The sequence below is a fragment of the Berghia stephanieae genome, unplaced genomic scaffold (assembly GCF_034508935.2).
Source record: "Berghia stephanieae isolate SIO BIC M18660-M18661 unplaced genomic scaffold, UCSD_Bste_1.3 scaffold341, whole genome shotgun sequence".
Lineage (NCBI taxonomy): Eukaryota > Metazoa > Mollusca > Gastropoda > Nudibranchia > Aeolidiidae > Berghia > Berghia stephanieae.
This window is the reverse complement of record NW_027624634.1, coordinates 7501-23239: the sequence shown is the minus strand read 5'-3', so window position 1 is coordinate 23239 and position 15739 is coordinate 7501. Positions and strand designations below refer to the sequence as shown.

General features: G+C 34.0%; 2 long non-coding RNA genes across 4 annotated transcripts; one reads left to right on the top strand and one right to left on the bottom strand.

The window, feature by feature from the left end:
* Positions 1-3504: 3504 nt before the first annotated feature.
* On the top strand, positions 3505-10456 carry LOC144961636 (uncharacterized). 3 transcript variants are annotated; one of them, XR_013643234.1, is made up of 4 exons: positions 3505-3839; positions 6522-6634; positions 7166-7242; positions 8573-10456. It is a non-coding gene; the product is annotated as an uncharacterized LOC144961636 (long non-coding RNA). The 3 variants fall into 3 exon arrangements; XR_013643233.1 differs by lacking the exon at positions 3505-3839 and adding an exon at positions 4386-5112; XR_013643235.1 differs by lacking the exon at positions 3505-3839 and adding an exon at positions 5221-5376.
* Positions 10457-11552: 1096 nt separating this feature from the next.
* LOC144961639 (uncharacterized) lies at positions 11553-14686 on the bottom strand. The gene is made up of 3 exons (XR_013643236.1): positions 14425-14686; positions 13236-13415; positions 11553-12905 (listed from the first exon to the last, which is right to left on the bottom strand). It is a non-coding gene; the product is annotated as an uncharacterized LOC144961639 (long non-coding RNA).
* Between the last annotated feature and the right edge of the window lie 1053 nt (positions 14687-15739).

Genomic DNA, 15739 nt, shown 5'->3' with positions numbered 1-15739 from the left:
CAGTTCAGTGAGCATTACTCATAAACGCGGATGGCAAAAAACAATAACAAAGACCTGAGTGACGTCATCTTCGAACTATCTATTGATTCACGCGAGGGTCGAACCTGCAGCCATCTAGCCATGAGATTGGACCACCGCAAAGATCACAAACAAAACCCATCTATTTATGCTGACATTAGTTGGTGCTATTTAAATATAAGGAACAAAGTGTGATGTCAAAACAAACTGGTTCCAATCTCATTGGAAATGTAAAACCACTCTTCCTGATGACTAGATACATACCTTGTGTAATTGAAACTGGTTTCAGTTTTAGAGTGGATGGCCTTTATTATCTAGTCAAAATATATTGATGGTCGTCAATAGGCTTCAACAGTCATGACGTCACTTCCCTCGTAATGACGCATGGTAACTTAGTAACTGGCTCTAAACTATAAGAACAATGGCGGACGCCCTTATGAAATATTTCTCCGACGAGCATAAAAGCGTATCCAGAGGGAAAAAACATTATAAATCTGATCATGTTTTTTACTTTTACACATTCTGATCACAAGACATATGAAAAAGTTCTATCCAGCATGAAGAATAAAAAGGACCGATTTTCTTTGTTTAGAACCATGATGGCCGCCGTTGCTGGGCGACGTGACATCAGACTGTTGAATCCAATTAAGATCATCCACCCCAGTTCTTTACGTCCCATAATCATAAAAACCTGCCAATACATCCTGCTACTAAAACATTTATGCCTTCTTATCATTCAATACGTAACCTATTCATTATTGGTCCTCCAAAGGACTGGTTACATACACACTTCCAATGATTTTGGAATCAGAAGAGTAGAAAGTTTGACGTCACAACCTCCCCCCTATCTATCCTTGATTATTTTCTTACATAACGACCCGGTCTTTCTTTATATATATATATATATATATATATATATATATATATATATATATATATATATATATATATATATATATAATATTTATATATATATATATATATATATATATATATATATATATATATATATATATATTATATATATATATATATATATATATATATATATATATATATATATATATATATATATATATTGATGCCGATAGTTTAACTAAGGTTATTTCAAGTATCCATTCAATATCTTATCAATATCCACATCGACCACTCACTGTCTAGGGCAATAAGTAGGCGGGGACCGGGACCGGGACAGGGGACGTACCCGATTGACGTTATATTGGAACATGGGTTTTCCATTTATATTTCCAACGCCGATGCATCACGCTATAAAATAATAATAATAATAATAATAATAATAATAATAATAATAATAATAATAATAATAATAATAATAATAATAAAATGTAATACAAATAATCGAGAATAATAATGTGACTGAAGCTCCTACATAGACTGATTGAGGAGACGGGATGCCGACTCATCTGATTCTTGAACTTGAGTATTTGGATTAAGAGTGAATGAAAAAAAACAAAACAAGACAAATAAAGGAAAAACCCAAAAAACCCCAAAACAAAAAAAAAAAAAAACAAAAATTAAAAATCCAACAAAATAACAAAACAAACAGGTAAATACAACAACAACAAAAAAAAAAAACCAACCACAAACCAAAAAACAAACAAAAACAAAGAAAACAAACAAACAAAACAACAAACAACCCTCCTCCCCCCCCCCAAAAAAAAAAAAAAAAAAAGCAAACAAAAACACAAAGAACAAAACAAAATAACAACAACAACAAAGGAATGAATAAATAAATGAATGACTAAATAGAAAAATGACATACATAATAAATCAACACATTAATCTCCCTACCAGCTACACAAACCATCTCTACTGTTACTACATACTACATACCCCAAACCGAATAAATAGATAAGCAAACAATTGAGTTGATAAATAAAGAATAGTCGCCTTCGATTAAAATAATTAAAGGTAGCAAAATGCCGTTTTACACATTTACAGCAGCGGAAAAAAACCCCTGACATTTTATTTATATAAATCTAACACTGAGTCTGCCTTAAAGACACAAACATTAATTTATCTCTATTTATAGACAGTATGCGCTTGGCTAAGAAGCTCACAACATTGCCATCCGGAACTATAGATAGAACGAAGATGACGTCACTCAGGTCTTTGTTATTGGTTTTGGCCATCCGCGTTTATGAGTAATTTTCACTTAACTGTTTTATCTAGACTATAAACGTTCATGGTTACACATAGTTTTGTGTGTTGGTGCGTTATACTTCGGATGGCAATGTTGTGAACTCCTAAGCCAAGCGCATACTATCTATAATGGACCAATACGTAGAGAAAACTATGTGTAACCTTGAACATTTATAATCTGGTTAATGCAGTTTAGTGAGAAATACTCATAAACGTGGATGGCAAAAACAAAGACCAAAGTGACGTCAACTTCACACTATCTATACCGTTTTGTTTGTTTTTATTCTAATGAGGGTTGTTTGATAGCGAAGTCCCAGGTTTGAGAGTTTTTGCCAAGATAGGGGTCATTTAATTTAAATCGATCGATATTTGAAGGACGAGTTTTCCGGCCAAATTTTTAAATATGGGTTTTTCCAGAGTACGGCAGTACTTTTTCTCTTAGGCGACGAGGAACTCATTGGAAAAAACAAAACAAAAACGCGAATCAATATCATTGACACAAAACCAAATTCATTCACAATTTTTGAAAATTCAATCCGCCCCAGGCTTCTGTTTCCAAGCGTTTTGTAAATAACATGAATGGTTAACGGTTTCCTTGCTTCACCTATTGAGGTTAGAATCGATTGTGGTAGTATGTTAGAGTTAGATGCAATGGCGATGCTGCTAATGAAACGACCATGACACAATCTATATATATAATATATATATATATATATATATATATATATATATATATATACACGTATATCATCATATATAAAAAGCTTTCCTTAACTTCTATATTTTTATTATCAACTACTTACCCGATTTAAATGTTGGCAATTTAAGTCGAACCAGTTTCTAGACAAATCGGTCATATGCGCTCAGCCCCGAGTATTTGCATGCCTGATAACAAAAAAAAAAAAACAAAAAAAAAAACCCCAAACAAACAAAAAAAATTAAAATAAAAAAAAAACAAACAACACAGACAAAAAGAACAAACAAACGGAAACAAACCCAAAACAACAACAACAAAAAACAACCATCCTCCCCCTCCCCCACCCCAAATAAACGAACCCCCCCCCCCAAAAAAAAAAAGGAAACAAAGCAACCCCCCAAAACACATATACACACAACGACAAAGACCCACAAGAACCCCCCCCCCCCCAAACAAAAAAAAAAAAACAACCAAAAAAAACAAAAAACAAAAAGCAAAAACAAAATAAAACAAAACCATCAACAAAATAACAAACAAAAAACAAAACAAAACAAAACCATCAACAAAATAACAAACAAAAAACAAAACAAAACCACACACACACACACAAGATAAATCAAACGAAGTGGTTATTTGTACTACCACTACAAATAGCGAAAACTACCGCTTTTCACTATTTGTACTCCCAGAACTCTTATGTGTTTAAAGTTGCAAACCACCGCTCCTTTACCTATTTGTAACTACTCCCAGCACTCTTATGCGTTTAAAGTTGCATTTGTGAGCTTTCAAGGACCAGCCGACCAGCCTCCACTTTTCGCGGTCTTTCTTTGAGAAGTGTGAAGCAAAAAAAAAAAAAAAATAATGGCCCTCTCGGTAAACGAGACATTCTCATCTTTTCTCCAATTTGAAAACATTCGAAAATGAGAATAATGTACTTTTTATTTAAAAGTCAACAAAGAAGGTAAGTAAACTGGATACGACAATTTTTTTCCTTAATTAAGTGGCAACTCATTTCTCGTCATTCTCACTCTCACTCTATCAACTAAGAAGAGTACACCACCTCAAACATTTGTCAGTTCATATCTTTGCTTTTATGAGGTCTATTTTCATTTTGAAAAGTTCAAAGTGAACAACTAAATGACGCCGATTCAGTGGTGTATTTGGTCTATCTTCATGTGAATAAATATTTTATTATTGACTTTTCCAAAATTTGTATGTCCGTGATCTATTTTTCCTTGATTTCAGCTGTCTCAGCTCTAAAACTATACTTTTTTTTCTCAATAAATAATTCATTTTCTGTTTGCAATGTATTACAGAGATGTTGATTTACCACATGTAAAAATTTCAAAGTTGTATCTGAAGCTGTTTCTGAATTATACGTGATTATCCATTGGGATGCTGTTGGTCACATTTTTTCCTATATAGAGATTTTCCACCACATAAACGGTCATAACTTTTAACCAGTTGAGACAGAGCGATAATTTTTCACTCTAATTAATGTTTCACTCCCCTTTATTTTTCTACGCTAAATTAATTCCCATAGCCACTATTTTGAAAAATTCTTGCAAGTGCCTACTAAGAGGGTTGAACTTGAACCTGAACATGCTCCTTCTTTTTCTTCTACTAATAACTACAACTAGATAGGTACTACTCCTCTCCTTAATGATCGGAACCGTTTAAGAAGCTAAATTACGGGTTCCACCGGCGCAGCTCTCTAGACTTCCAGTCCCACAGTGCCCAGTATGGGCGGGAGACCTTACCCCCGATGTTCCTCGAGCCTCGAGGTAGTTTCACTTTATAATTGTTTTAGTTTTAGCTTTTGAACTGTGGATCTTTTGTCAAACGTTTTATTTTAATTTTTCAAATTTAGTAGCACTATAAAGGCCTGCATTAGGTATCGCTCTGCTGTACTGTAACTGTAAGAGCGTAAGAATAACATGGTAAAAGTACCGTAAAAGTATGCTGATGAAAATGATATTGACAATGAAATTATAAGAAGAAGAACAATAGAACTTATAAACAAATCAATAAAGAAGCTTTAAAAAATGAAATTTAAAAGAAGTAAGAAAAGACTGCCTCAAGAAGTGAAAAAATTGTCCCTGTTGTTGAGATGTGAAGTGGACATAATCGTGTCTGTTAAGAATTAGAAGAAATGAAAGATGCCACTTTTTATTTTAAATGTAGAAAAAAGTAAAATTACTCCGCTCAGCATTGCTGCTGGTGTGATGTCTAGTGTTAGTTAGGTGTCACTATATTAGAGTGATATCTTGTTACTTCATATTTTCATTTTAAAACCTGTAGAACAACTTGATTGATTGTAAATTTCCTTATATGACCATTGTTTTAGTTTTCCACAGCCATTATAATTCAATTTGAAATATTGAAAGGTACTGGAGAGGAGTCTTAGCGGGGTTTTTTTTTGTCTGTTAGTTTTAGTTATAGGTCATAGTGCAGGTCCAAGTGTTGGAAATGTACAAGGTTTTATTTTTTATTTTAAGGTTAGTTGAAGGAATACTTTCCTTAGCTCAAGGAACGTGCAGAAGACCTCCCATATATTACTACTTACTACTACTTCCCAAGTACTAGTGCTAGACGACTTCTTCCGCCACCTGACTCCTAAACGGACTGACACCACAGGCAACTGATATATTCTCTCTCTCTCTCTCTCTCTCTCTCTCTCTCTCTCTCTGAGTGTGTATCTGTCTGTCTATTTCTGCCCATCTCCCCTCTTTTTACTAATTAGTTTGTAGGTGTTTGGCAAATTCTCAAGAACAGCCAAGATAAATGCGGCTGTGTGGCACTCTCTTCCGGATTGGAAGGTCCTGGGGTCGAGCCTCGCCAAGGACTCACATTCTCTCACTGTACTCATGTGTATGATTTCCTATCCCCTAAGAGCGTTGTCTGTCAGAAGAAAAACATCGCCTAACGTTCTACTTGTTACGTGTTGCTGCTAGTCATGGATCCTTTGTAAAGTGCTTTGAGCATGTTTGGTGGATATTGCGGCTTATGAAAGCTCAATTCTTTTTTTAATATTTAAAAAAGATGCAGGATGATGACGGGCATGCGCTACTTTATGATGTAGTATAAACCATTCCTAATATATGATTTTGCTAAATAGGCCTACACTCAAATTTTACGAGTGTATCTGGTGGCAAATATTAGACACTCGTTGCCACTGTGATTTTGATGAAACTTGGCTTATACACAGATACATGAATTTTCCTAATACGGCTTCAAACATGCGATCTGAACTTCAATTTATAATGAAGTAATTTTTCTCAAATGACAGCTTGATTGAATGTGACAAGATCCTTTCACTTAATACAATTCAATTTAGTGTAGTCTGTAGTTTGCCTAATACTAATATTAGAATGCACAGAATTTGAATTTTTATTGACTTTAAATATTGAAAACAACATGCCTTTGGCTTTCCATTTGTGCCATTCAGCTTTTGACCTAGTCCCTGATTTGAGTACCATGTCACAAATTTAAGTTCTTCGAGAAAACTCTCGACTTACTTTCTTATTCTTCTAACGTACTGAACTGTAACACCTTTGTCTCAGTTGGAGAAAATATTGCAATTTTTAAACTTAATATTTAGGTATTTATGTTAAGATCTTTTATATTATTCCGTGTTTTTCAGCTTCCATCATATCACCCTGAGGAAAGTTGGCTAATTTATGACTTTTGTGTCTATGAATGCAAGCAGGGCAAAAAGCAATTGACTTCAAGCAAAGGAGTTCGCCCTAACCAGAGGTAGGAGGTTGTTTTTGGACGGGGGCAGGAGGTGTTTTTTTACTTTTACATATTTAAAAAAAAATGAAAATATTATATGCACAAGGTTATAATATTTCAGAATAACTCGGAAGTAAATTATCACCATCAGCTTTTCTATCTTGATTGCCAAGACAATTTTAATAAAGCAATCAAACTGATTCTGAATTTTAAAACATCCAGAGGAAGAGGCAATGTGTGCCTATCTGCAGCTCATTTACAGTCTTCAGTGGGCGGGCTGCACGATGTAATGCAGCAAGACAATAGTTCAACTATTACCAGAACAGTTTTAAAAAGTGAAAGACTTGATTTGTTCATTAATTGTATCTGATTGCGCTGGATTAGTATTATTATTGAATGTCTTATTAAGATTTATTTTCAATTGCTCTATAATCTGCATGTTGAAATCCTTCACAATTGAGTTATGCAAGTGACAACGCTATTAATATTTTATCATACTATGTTGTGGATAATTTTATTATTTTGTAATAAAAAGTTTTTCTTACCATGCAGGACTCTGAAATTAATACTGGCTTCTGAGGGTTACAGGGGCTAATCACCACCATGAAAATCACCCATGTGATAAATTGGTAAGACTCATTCATGTTATACTTATTTTCCATCGATATTTTGTCACTGCAGTTTTTCGCTGCCGAAAATTTTACACTTGACAGCAATTAATCGCAAATTCTATTTTAGTTGCAATTAGACTCAATTTTTTTTATAAATATGTATTATTTTTTCTTTTCTTGTTACTTTATATTTTCAGTACTTAATTGTCCCTCCCCCCTCCCACTATTGAGTGTAATATATAGTAATAGATTAGTTAGGTAAATGCACTGTTGACACCATGACCAAATGTTTAAAGGACAACAGCCATTCCAACTCATATTTTATTACGATACATTCAAGGTGGCGCACTGAGATGCAGATATTATGACCAGCTTGTGACAAAATTGACTGTTCCAGAATTTGTATTTTTTTTTTATTAAAAAAAAATTTCTTGGAAGGGTTCTGGGCAGAGAGTTCACATTTTTCTATCCCTTATATTTGGTTTCCCTTTCCATGTTGCTCCCTGTCTTTGTTATGGATTAAGATTGCTCATTTTTTTCCTGGTCCTTACGGGGGTCTTTAGTTGGGAGGCAGACAGTCAAATACAGTACCTTTCTTCTTGAGATGATTTTTTATACTGTAAATCATCTCTCTGTTATGTACTGTTATCGTTATAGGTTTTGAATATTATTGCATTATGTAAATGTTTTAGCAGGATCCTTTGCTTGTGTCTCGGTGAGACTTTGAGGTAATGTCAAAATTGGTACATCTTTGAGGTGCTCGTGAACTCTACTGTTCCCTATTTATTGAATCAGTCACCATATCATCATCCTTTTTATAGTGTTGCAAGCGCTATTAAGTCCTGTAAGACAATATAAGCAGATCTAGGAGGTGGTATTTTTTTGGGTCTTTTTTTTTTGTCTTTGTTTTTTTTTTTGTTCCAGATAAGGAATTTTAAGATTTGATGGTTGTCCATAGACTTTTCAAAATAAAATTTGACTTTGACTATGAGTACGATGCAGTTATAAGTGCTTGATTTCTGAGGACTAATTATAAATGGTGACCACTCTATTGCGTTTTTGTATGCCATGAAAATGTTACAAAGACAATGAAGCGACGTTTTTTTGGGATTCTGCAGTCATTCATTTAACCCTTGAATTTGATGAGCGCCTGTTGCAGTTTAGTTCATTCAAGTATTTTAGAGTGACAAACACAACTCGTGCATTATGGGTTTATATGCAGATTTTTGTCTTTAAATTGTCAATAAAAAATAAAATGCTTTTTTTTTGTTTTGTTAGCTGGCAGGTCTGAATTGAATGCTATTGCATACAATTTTGTACTTTTAATCTTTTTTCTTTTTACATTTAGCCATCCTCACTTTATCCGGAGAATCGCCTGCCCCTTGTGAATGAGACAGTGAAGGCTATGGCTAAAACAAAGGTGTCCACAACCCAACTTAGGCAATACATTCAATCAAGCCAAGGATAAAATGTATTGCCTAAAGATGTCGAAGATTTGCAGCGGAGATTGTTCAAGACTGATATTGACAGGACGGACGGTGAGACGGTACAGGAATTACTGAGAGAGATAGAGGAGGAAGGAGGTGTAACAAAGTTCAGTGTGAATGAGGATGGTAGTTTTGAGTATTTAAGTAACGGGAAGAATGAGGCGTGATTTGAGTGTTTTTTGTTATGTGTTTGTTATGGATGCAACATACAAAGTAAATCTATTTGTATCCACTTGTGAATGTTATGTGCATAGATGATGAGGGTCATGGCGGGCGAAAGACTGGAAATCCATGACCAACCTGAAACTGACATTGTACCAGTATGACGTGTGACAAATACACAGGAAGGACGGTATCGAATTGTATCTTCAGTGACAAACAAGATCAATAGCTTGTTTCAAGTTATGGGAGAACATCAGTTTCTGCAAACAATCTCCCAGTTGGAACAGTTTTTGACTCTTGTGTCTCTGAATGTAAAGACTTTGACATTGTTGACATGACTGACTTGATACAGACAAATCCCCATTCTAACCCTCTTTCTGACTTTTCAGAGATACCAGACATTGTAAATGCACATACTGGTCAGAGACCACAGACATAAATACACACTCTGCCCTGACAGAGACCACAGAAGTTATGGACACACAGACTGACCAGACAGAGACCACAGACGTTATGGACACACAAACTGACCAGACAGAGAGACCACAGACGTTATGGACACACAGACTGACCAGACAGGGACTCCAGATAACAGAGACATGCGACCATAAAGATGCCCTTGACACGACAGAGACAGTTAGACTGCGAAATTTTTCAAATGTGACTCTACACAGGAAATTTCATACAGAATTCCCTTAATACCTTTACTCATTGTCTATTTGTAAAATTTATTTTCATGTAATAAACCACCAAAAAAGTAAATTTTTAACGTGGGTGGGGCTGTCATGTTACTGTAGAATGAGCTTAAGTCTCAATGGGATATTAGCTTTAGGCAACCACGAGTTGGTATTTTTCAAACCTGTTGCTATGCTATCTTGTGATGACAACGTCTCTCAGTCGCCAAACGTCACTAGCTATCCTTCACATAATGCAGGGTTGATTGTGTGAAGTACGTTTGGGGCCGGAAGATAGCAAGGCATAGTGCAGGCTACTGTATTGTGTCAGTCCGTGAACGGGTGACCAATTCATAGTACAGAGAAGGCAAATCTGTTACTATATGTCCCAATAAAAATATAACACAGAGAAGGCCGAAACTGTGTTATACAGGCCGGTACAGAATAAAACAAATATAACACAGGAGACCAAACACTGTGTTGTAGAATATCAAAATTTCAAAAGCTGGTCGGTCAATGACGAAATAAAAAGGGATATTATAAGTCGTAATATCACATCTCAATAAAAGAGTGTGATAGTAAAAAGGTGCCCGTTAACAATTGAGTCGGTCAAGTCTCTATCCAGATTCAAAAGGATAGTGCAAAGTCCTGTATGTAAAACAAATTTGAGAAGCATGGTTGTTCTCAATACTTGTTGGGTCGTGATCGGTATAGAGTGAAGTAGTGTTCATGCTACACATCTTCACGAAAAATCAGAGCAATGCTGTGTCAAGATTACAGAGGAGCAAGAAGACAAGATTTGTTTGTGTGTCTTTATATGTTACGGAAGGTACATTTTCGTTGTCAAAACTTTCATTTTTATTTTGACATTTTCTTGATCTTTTAAAATAAAATTGTAATTTAATTTAATCAACAGACTTGTTTAATAATTTAAAGATATACTTTGTGGGGACCTTTTGTAAAATCATTAGTCCGATTGTAGTTGTAAATTTCTTTATATTCTAATGTCATAAAATCAGTGACACCACTGAATCCCTACCAGCGCTTTTACTCACTGAGTCCCTACCACCAGCGCTTTTACTGAGTCCCTACCACCAGCGCTATTACTCACCCAGTCCCTACCACCAGCGTTTTTACTCACTGAGTCATAGAGCTTTTACTCACCGAGTCCCTACCACCAGCGCTATTACTCACCCAGTCCCTACCACCAGCGCTTTTACTCACTGAGTCATTGAGCTTTTACTCACCGAGTCCCTACCACCAGCGCTTTTACTCACCGAGTCCCTACCACCAGCGCTATAACTCACCGAGTCCCTACCACCAGCGCTTTTACTCACCGAGTCCCTACCACCAGCGCTTTTACTCACCGAGTCCCTACCACCAGCGCTTTTACTCACTGAGTCCCTACCACCAGTGCTATTACCGAGTCATAGAGCTTTTACTCACTGAGTCCCTACCACCAGCACTTCTACTCACCGAGTCCCTACCACCAGCGCTATTACTCAGCGAGTCATAGAGCTTTTACTCATCGAGTCCCTACGACCAGCGCTATTACTCACTGAGTCCCTACCACCAGCGCTATTACTCACTGAGTCCCTACCACCAGCGCTAATACTATTAGCTACCAAATCCCTACCACCAGGGGGACAATATAAGCTCAAATTAGACCCCAAATATTCTTACAGTGATGCAGGAAAAAACAACGAACAGATCTCTTTCAAATTTACACAAAATGTTTCTTACAACAAGATGGATAGGTTTAACAATAGTCTTGAAAATAAATTTTTCAGATTTTTTTTTCGATTTCTTAGTGAAAATTTGGTGTGACATGACAGGAAAAAAAATTGATTTAAAAATTCATAAAACTGCTAAATTTTTGTTTAGCCCAAAACCCAACCATCATGATGCAAAACACATCATAAGAAAAATTCTGACCAAATTTGAAGACAATCTGATGGGAAACAATCCAGATGTGAATGTTAGAAAATCAGAGAATGACGCGCAATGAAATTTTGAGAAAATGAAAAATTTGTCTTTAATTTGAGAATAAAGCTAATTATGCAGACAAAGGCCAACATTCATCAAGTATAACCAATATGGAACAAGAAAACAGTAATATTTTATAAATTGATCAAATTCTGAAAAAAATTATAAACAATTCGCTAACCCATACCTCTAAGAAAAAAAATTGCGAAATAATTTAATATCTGCTGTTATTCACCAAAAAATTACTTTAGTGGTCAAATATGCTTTATAGTTCTAAAATTCTTTAACTATATCTCATGAAGTAATAATGTAATGTATAATTTGATGCTAAACACCAAAAATAACTGAATTTAAAAAAAAAAACTTTTTTAAGGGGCAACATAAGCTAAAATTAGAGGTAAAACCCTAAAATTTCTAACATAGATGCACCAAAAACTAGCATATAAATTTCTTTCAAATTCAAACACAATGTTTCTTTCATAAATAGCTATATCATGAAAACTCTTGGAATAATTTTTTTAGAATTTTTATTTGATTTCAACTGAAAATTTAGCGCGGATCGACAGGAACAAATGAATTTTAAAATTTATAAAATTGCTAAATTTTAATTTACCCCCAAACACTTACATCATGATGTAAAACACATCATAGAAAAGATTCTGAATAAATTTGAAGATAATTTAAAGGAAAATGACTAAGGTAGGATTGCTAGAAAATCAGACAAATGACATAAAACAGACATTTGAGAAAGCGCAAGCTTTTTCTATAATTTGACATAAAGTTAAAAGGCTGATTTTGCAGACAACTAAAAGAAATGATCCATCAAACTTTCAAAATATGACCGTAATAGGACAAGAAAACGAAAATTTTGTAGATTGATCTAAGTCTAAAAAAAATTATAATCGGTTCACTAACCCATACCCCTTAGATAAAAAAAAATCCTGTAAAATTGATTTTTTTACGCCCAGAGATAAAATAATTTTGTGGTCAAATATGATATCATACCTTATGAATTCATCATTATAATCACAAAACCTAATTATTTACTGTATACAATAGGTTATACAGATGATTTCTAGATATATTAAATGATTTTTCAAAATATAATATGGCACGCTGTCCTCATTTTTCATTTTTTTATTCTACTTGAGAGACAAGTCGTATAAAATTAGATATCTAGTCAAGTTGAACTGCAAAATCAATTCTATTCTAGACAATAAAACAGTTAAATAGTGCACTAGCTCTGAATAAAAAGAAATTTGCTTTCCCAAACCCTTGGAATAAAAATCTCTTTCGCCTCAATACAGAAAAAGTCAACACTACTTGTTTGCCACCTCTTTTTTGTAGTTCCACAAAGAGGGTTGATCCTGCTCTGGATGGAAAAATTGAAATAAAAAAGAGACACATTTCATTAGCAATTTTTGGAAATGGCATTATTGTCATAAAATGCATTTGTCAAAGACATAGCAATTTTTTAAAAATGATCATTATTCACACCAACACACTTGAAATTTCATTGGTTTTACATCCATAGAACAAAACTCTTGGCAACAAACTATAGTCTGTCGTTAAGTTAATACATTCAGTAGTAATTCAATTCAAATGATGCTTTGCCATTTTCATTTAGAAAAATGAGCATTTATTTTATTGATCACCAATAAAAAATGTAAAGGCGCTATGGAGATTTGAAAACATTACTAACCATTGTCAAAAAGTGCATGCAGACACTCTGGTCTGCTGGCCTAGATGATGGTTTGCTGATTGATGAGTTTTGCCACAGGCAAAGGTTTGCCTCAACACACCTTGCCAGAATAGCCCTTGAGCCAGCATCTTTATGGATTGTCAGGACACCAGTAACGTCAACAGTGTTCTTTCATGTTAGCTGTCGATGAAAACAAAAAATTAAATTAAATTCACTACAGCGAAATAGGCACATACATGCCAATGCTAAAGTTTATGACAGCAACGCTTCGCATGTTGAACGGGACATAACGTCTGTTAGGCGATATTACAATTTCTTCGGACAGAGACAACGCAGTTAACGGCCAAGTACACATTTTACAACTGAGTCCGGTGAGAGAAAGTGAGCAAAGTGCCTTTTCCAAGGGCTCAACTATGCGCCGAGCGAGGCTCGAGCCCAGGACCTTCCGGTCCAAAAGCGAGTGTCATACCACTACGACATAGCCGTACGTAATTTTTAAAAATATGATAAAAATAATCACACTAATATAATTATCTCACATTGTCATCATCATAGGCATTTCAAAACTACTAATAATACTACCACTACAGATATCTTATCTATATAATATATTACTCTCTCTCTCTCTCTCTCTCTCTCTCTCTCTCTCTCTCTCTCTCTCTCTCTCTCTCTCTCTCTCTCTCTCTCTCTCCATGAACATAACATACAAAACCCAATTTTCCGATATAAAAAAACAGCCCCCCCCCCCCCCCCCCCCAAAAAAAAAAAGTTTTGAAAAAGTATGGACGATGCATGCTGTGTCGGCCATAATAAAGATAATAACAATAACTGAATGAAAAGAATTTTTTTAAAGGACCCTGAGCCTGGAATGTCCTGAGTACTCGAAACCTCTTGATCTTGATAAAATTAGCAACCTTTTGACTGGGGATCGAACATTGAAACACCTGGTTATAATCGCCTGACATGGAAGGCTGATTTAAATTATTTGGGGGGGGGGGGGGATTAGTATTTTAATTTTTTAAAAGCCCTGTTATTGTTATTTTTCACAAAATAAAGTAATAAAGTTAAGAAATTCGCGGTAGCGACAAATGTGTCGTCAGCTGATGCACAATCAACAAACACACAACCCCAAAGCATGTTTAGTTATAAAAATAAGAAATGAATTAAAATGTGCATTTCGTATGCTTACCTTGTAAACTGAGTATTCTGTGACTTGAAAAGAGTGAAGAATTACCGAAGTCCGTCAAAATCAACTTGTAATAATAGAATGTGATTGTGATGAGATGAAGTGTTCACTTTTTGACTTCCAGATAATTCATTGTATATTGCAGTTCTATCCGTATAAAATGTTATATTTTTAGTAATTACGCAAATTCTATTTTTAGTAAGAGTACAAATAAGCTCTGGCGTTATTTGCAGTGGTAGTACAAATAAGCGTAGCCTAAAACAAAACGAAATTAAAAACAAACAAACAAAACAAAACTAAAAACAAACAACCCCCCCCCAAAAAAAAAACACCCAAAAACAACAACAAAAAACCCGAAATAATCCACACCCCCTCACCCCCCATAAAACAAGAAAAACAAGAAGAAAACGTATCACTTTTTGAACTTTAAATTTAAAAAAATGGATAATTGAGATAATTGACATTTTTTATTCTGCAGACGAATGATTTGAATGCAGGAATGTGGCCTTCGTATGAAATGGTCATATTTACCAATTAATAACTTAATATTTTATTGAAAAGAACTCGTCTTCTTCAAACCCTCTAGCGACTATTAATGAAGGCAGTTGGTGCGTAGCAGGTATTCCGTCTGCTGCTTCTTCTATAACCTGTTTCTCAAGATACGGATGTAATATTCAATTATCTCTTGATGAATGTTGTTTCACCCTTCGACCAAGGCCACTGAGACTGAGACTATATATATATATATATATATATATATATATATATATATATATATATATATATATATGTATATATATATATATATATATATATATATATGTATATATATATATATATATGTATATATATATATATATATATATATATATATATATGTATATATATATATATATATATATATATATATATATATATGTATGTATGTATGTATGTATATATATATAATATATATATATATATATATATATATATATATATATATATATATTATGTATATATATATATATATATATATATATATATATATATATATATATATATATATATATGTATGTATGTATATATATATATATATATATATATATATATATATATATATATATATATATATATATATATATATATATATATATATATATATATATATAAATAGTACCTATCTCCATTAGTTTTCTTTCAACTATTCATTCTCTCTTCGGAGTGCAGGTGACATACAGTAATTATTTTGTCGTTTGCCAGAAACTCTTGAGCAGGGGAGATTATTCAAATATATTAGATTGGCAACGCTACGTCATACGAGTTGTTCCTCTTTGTT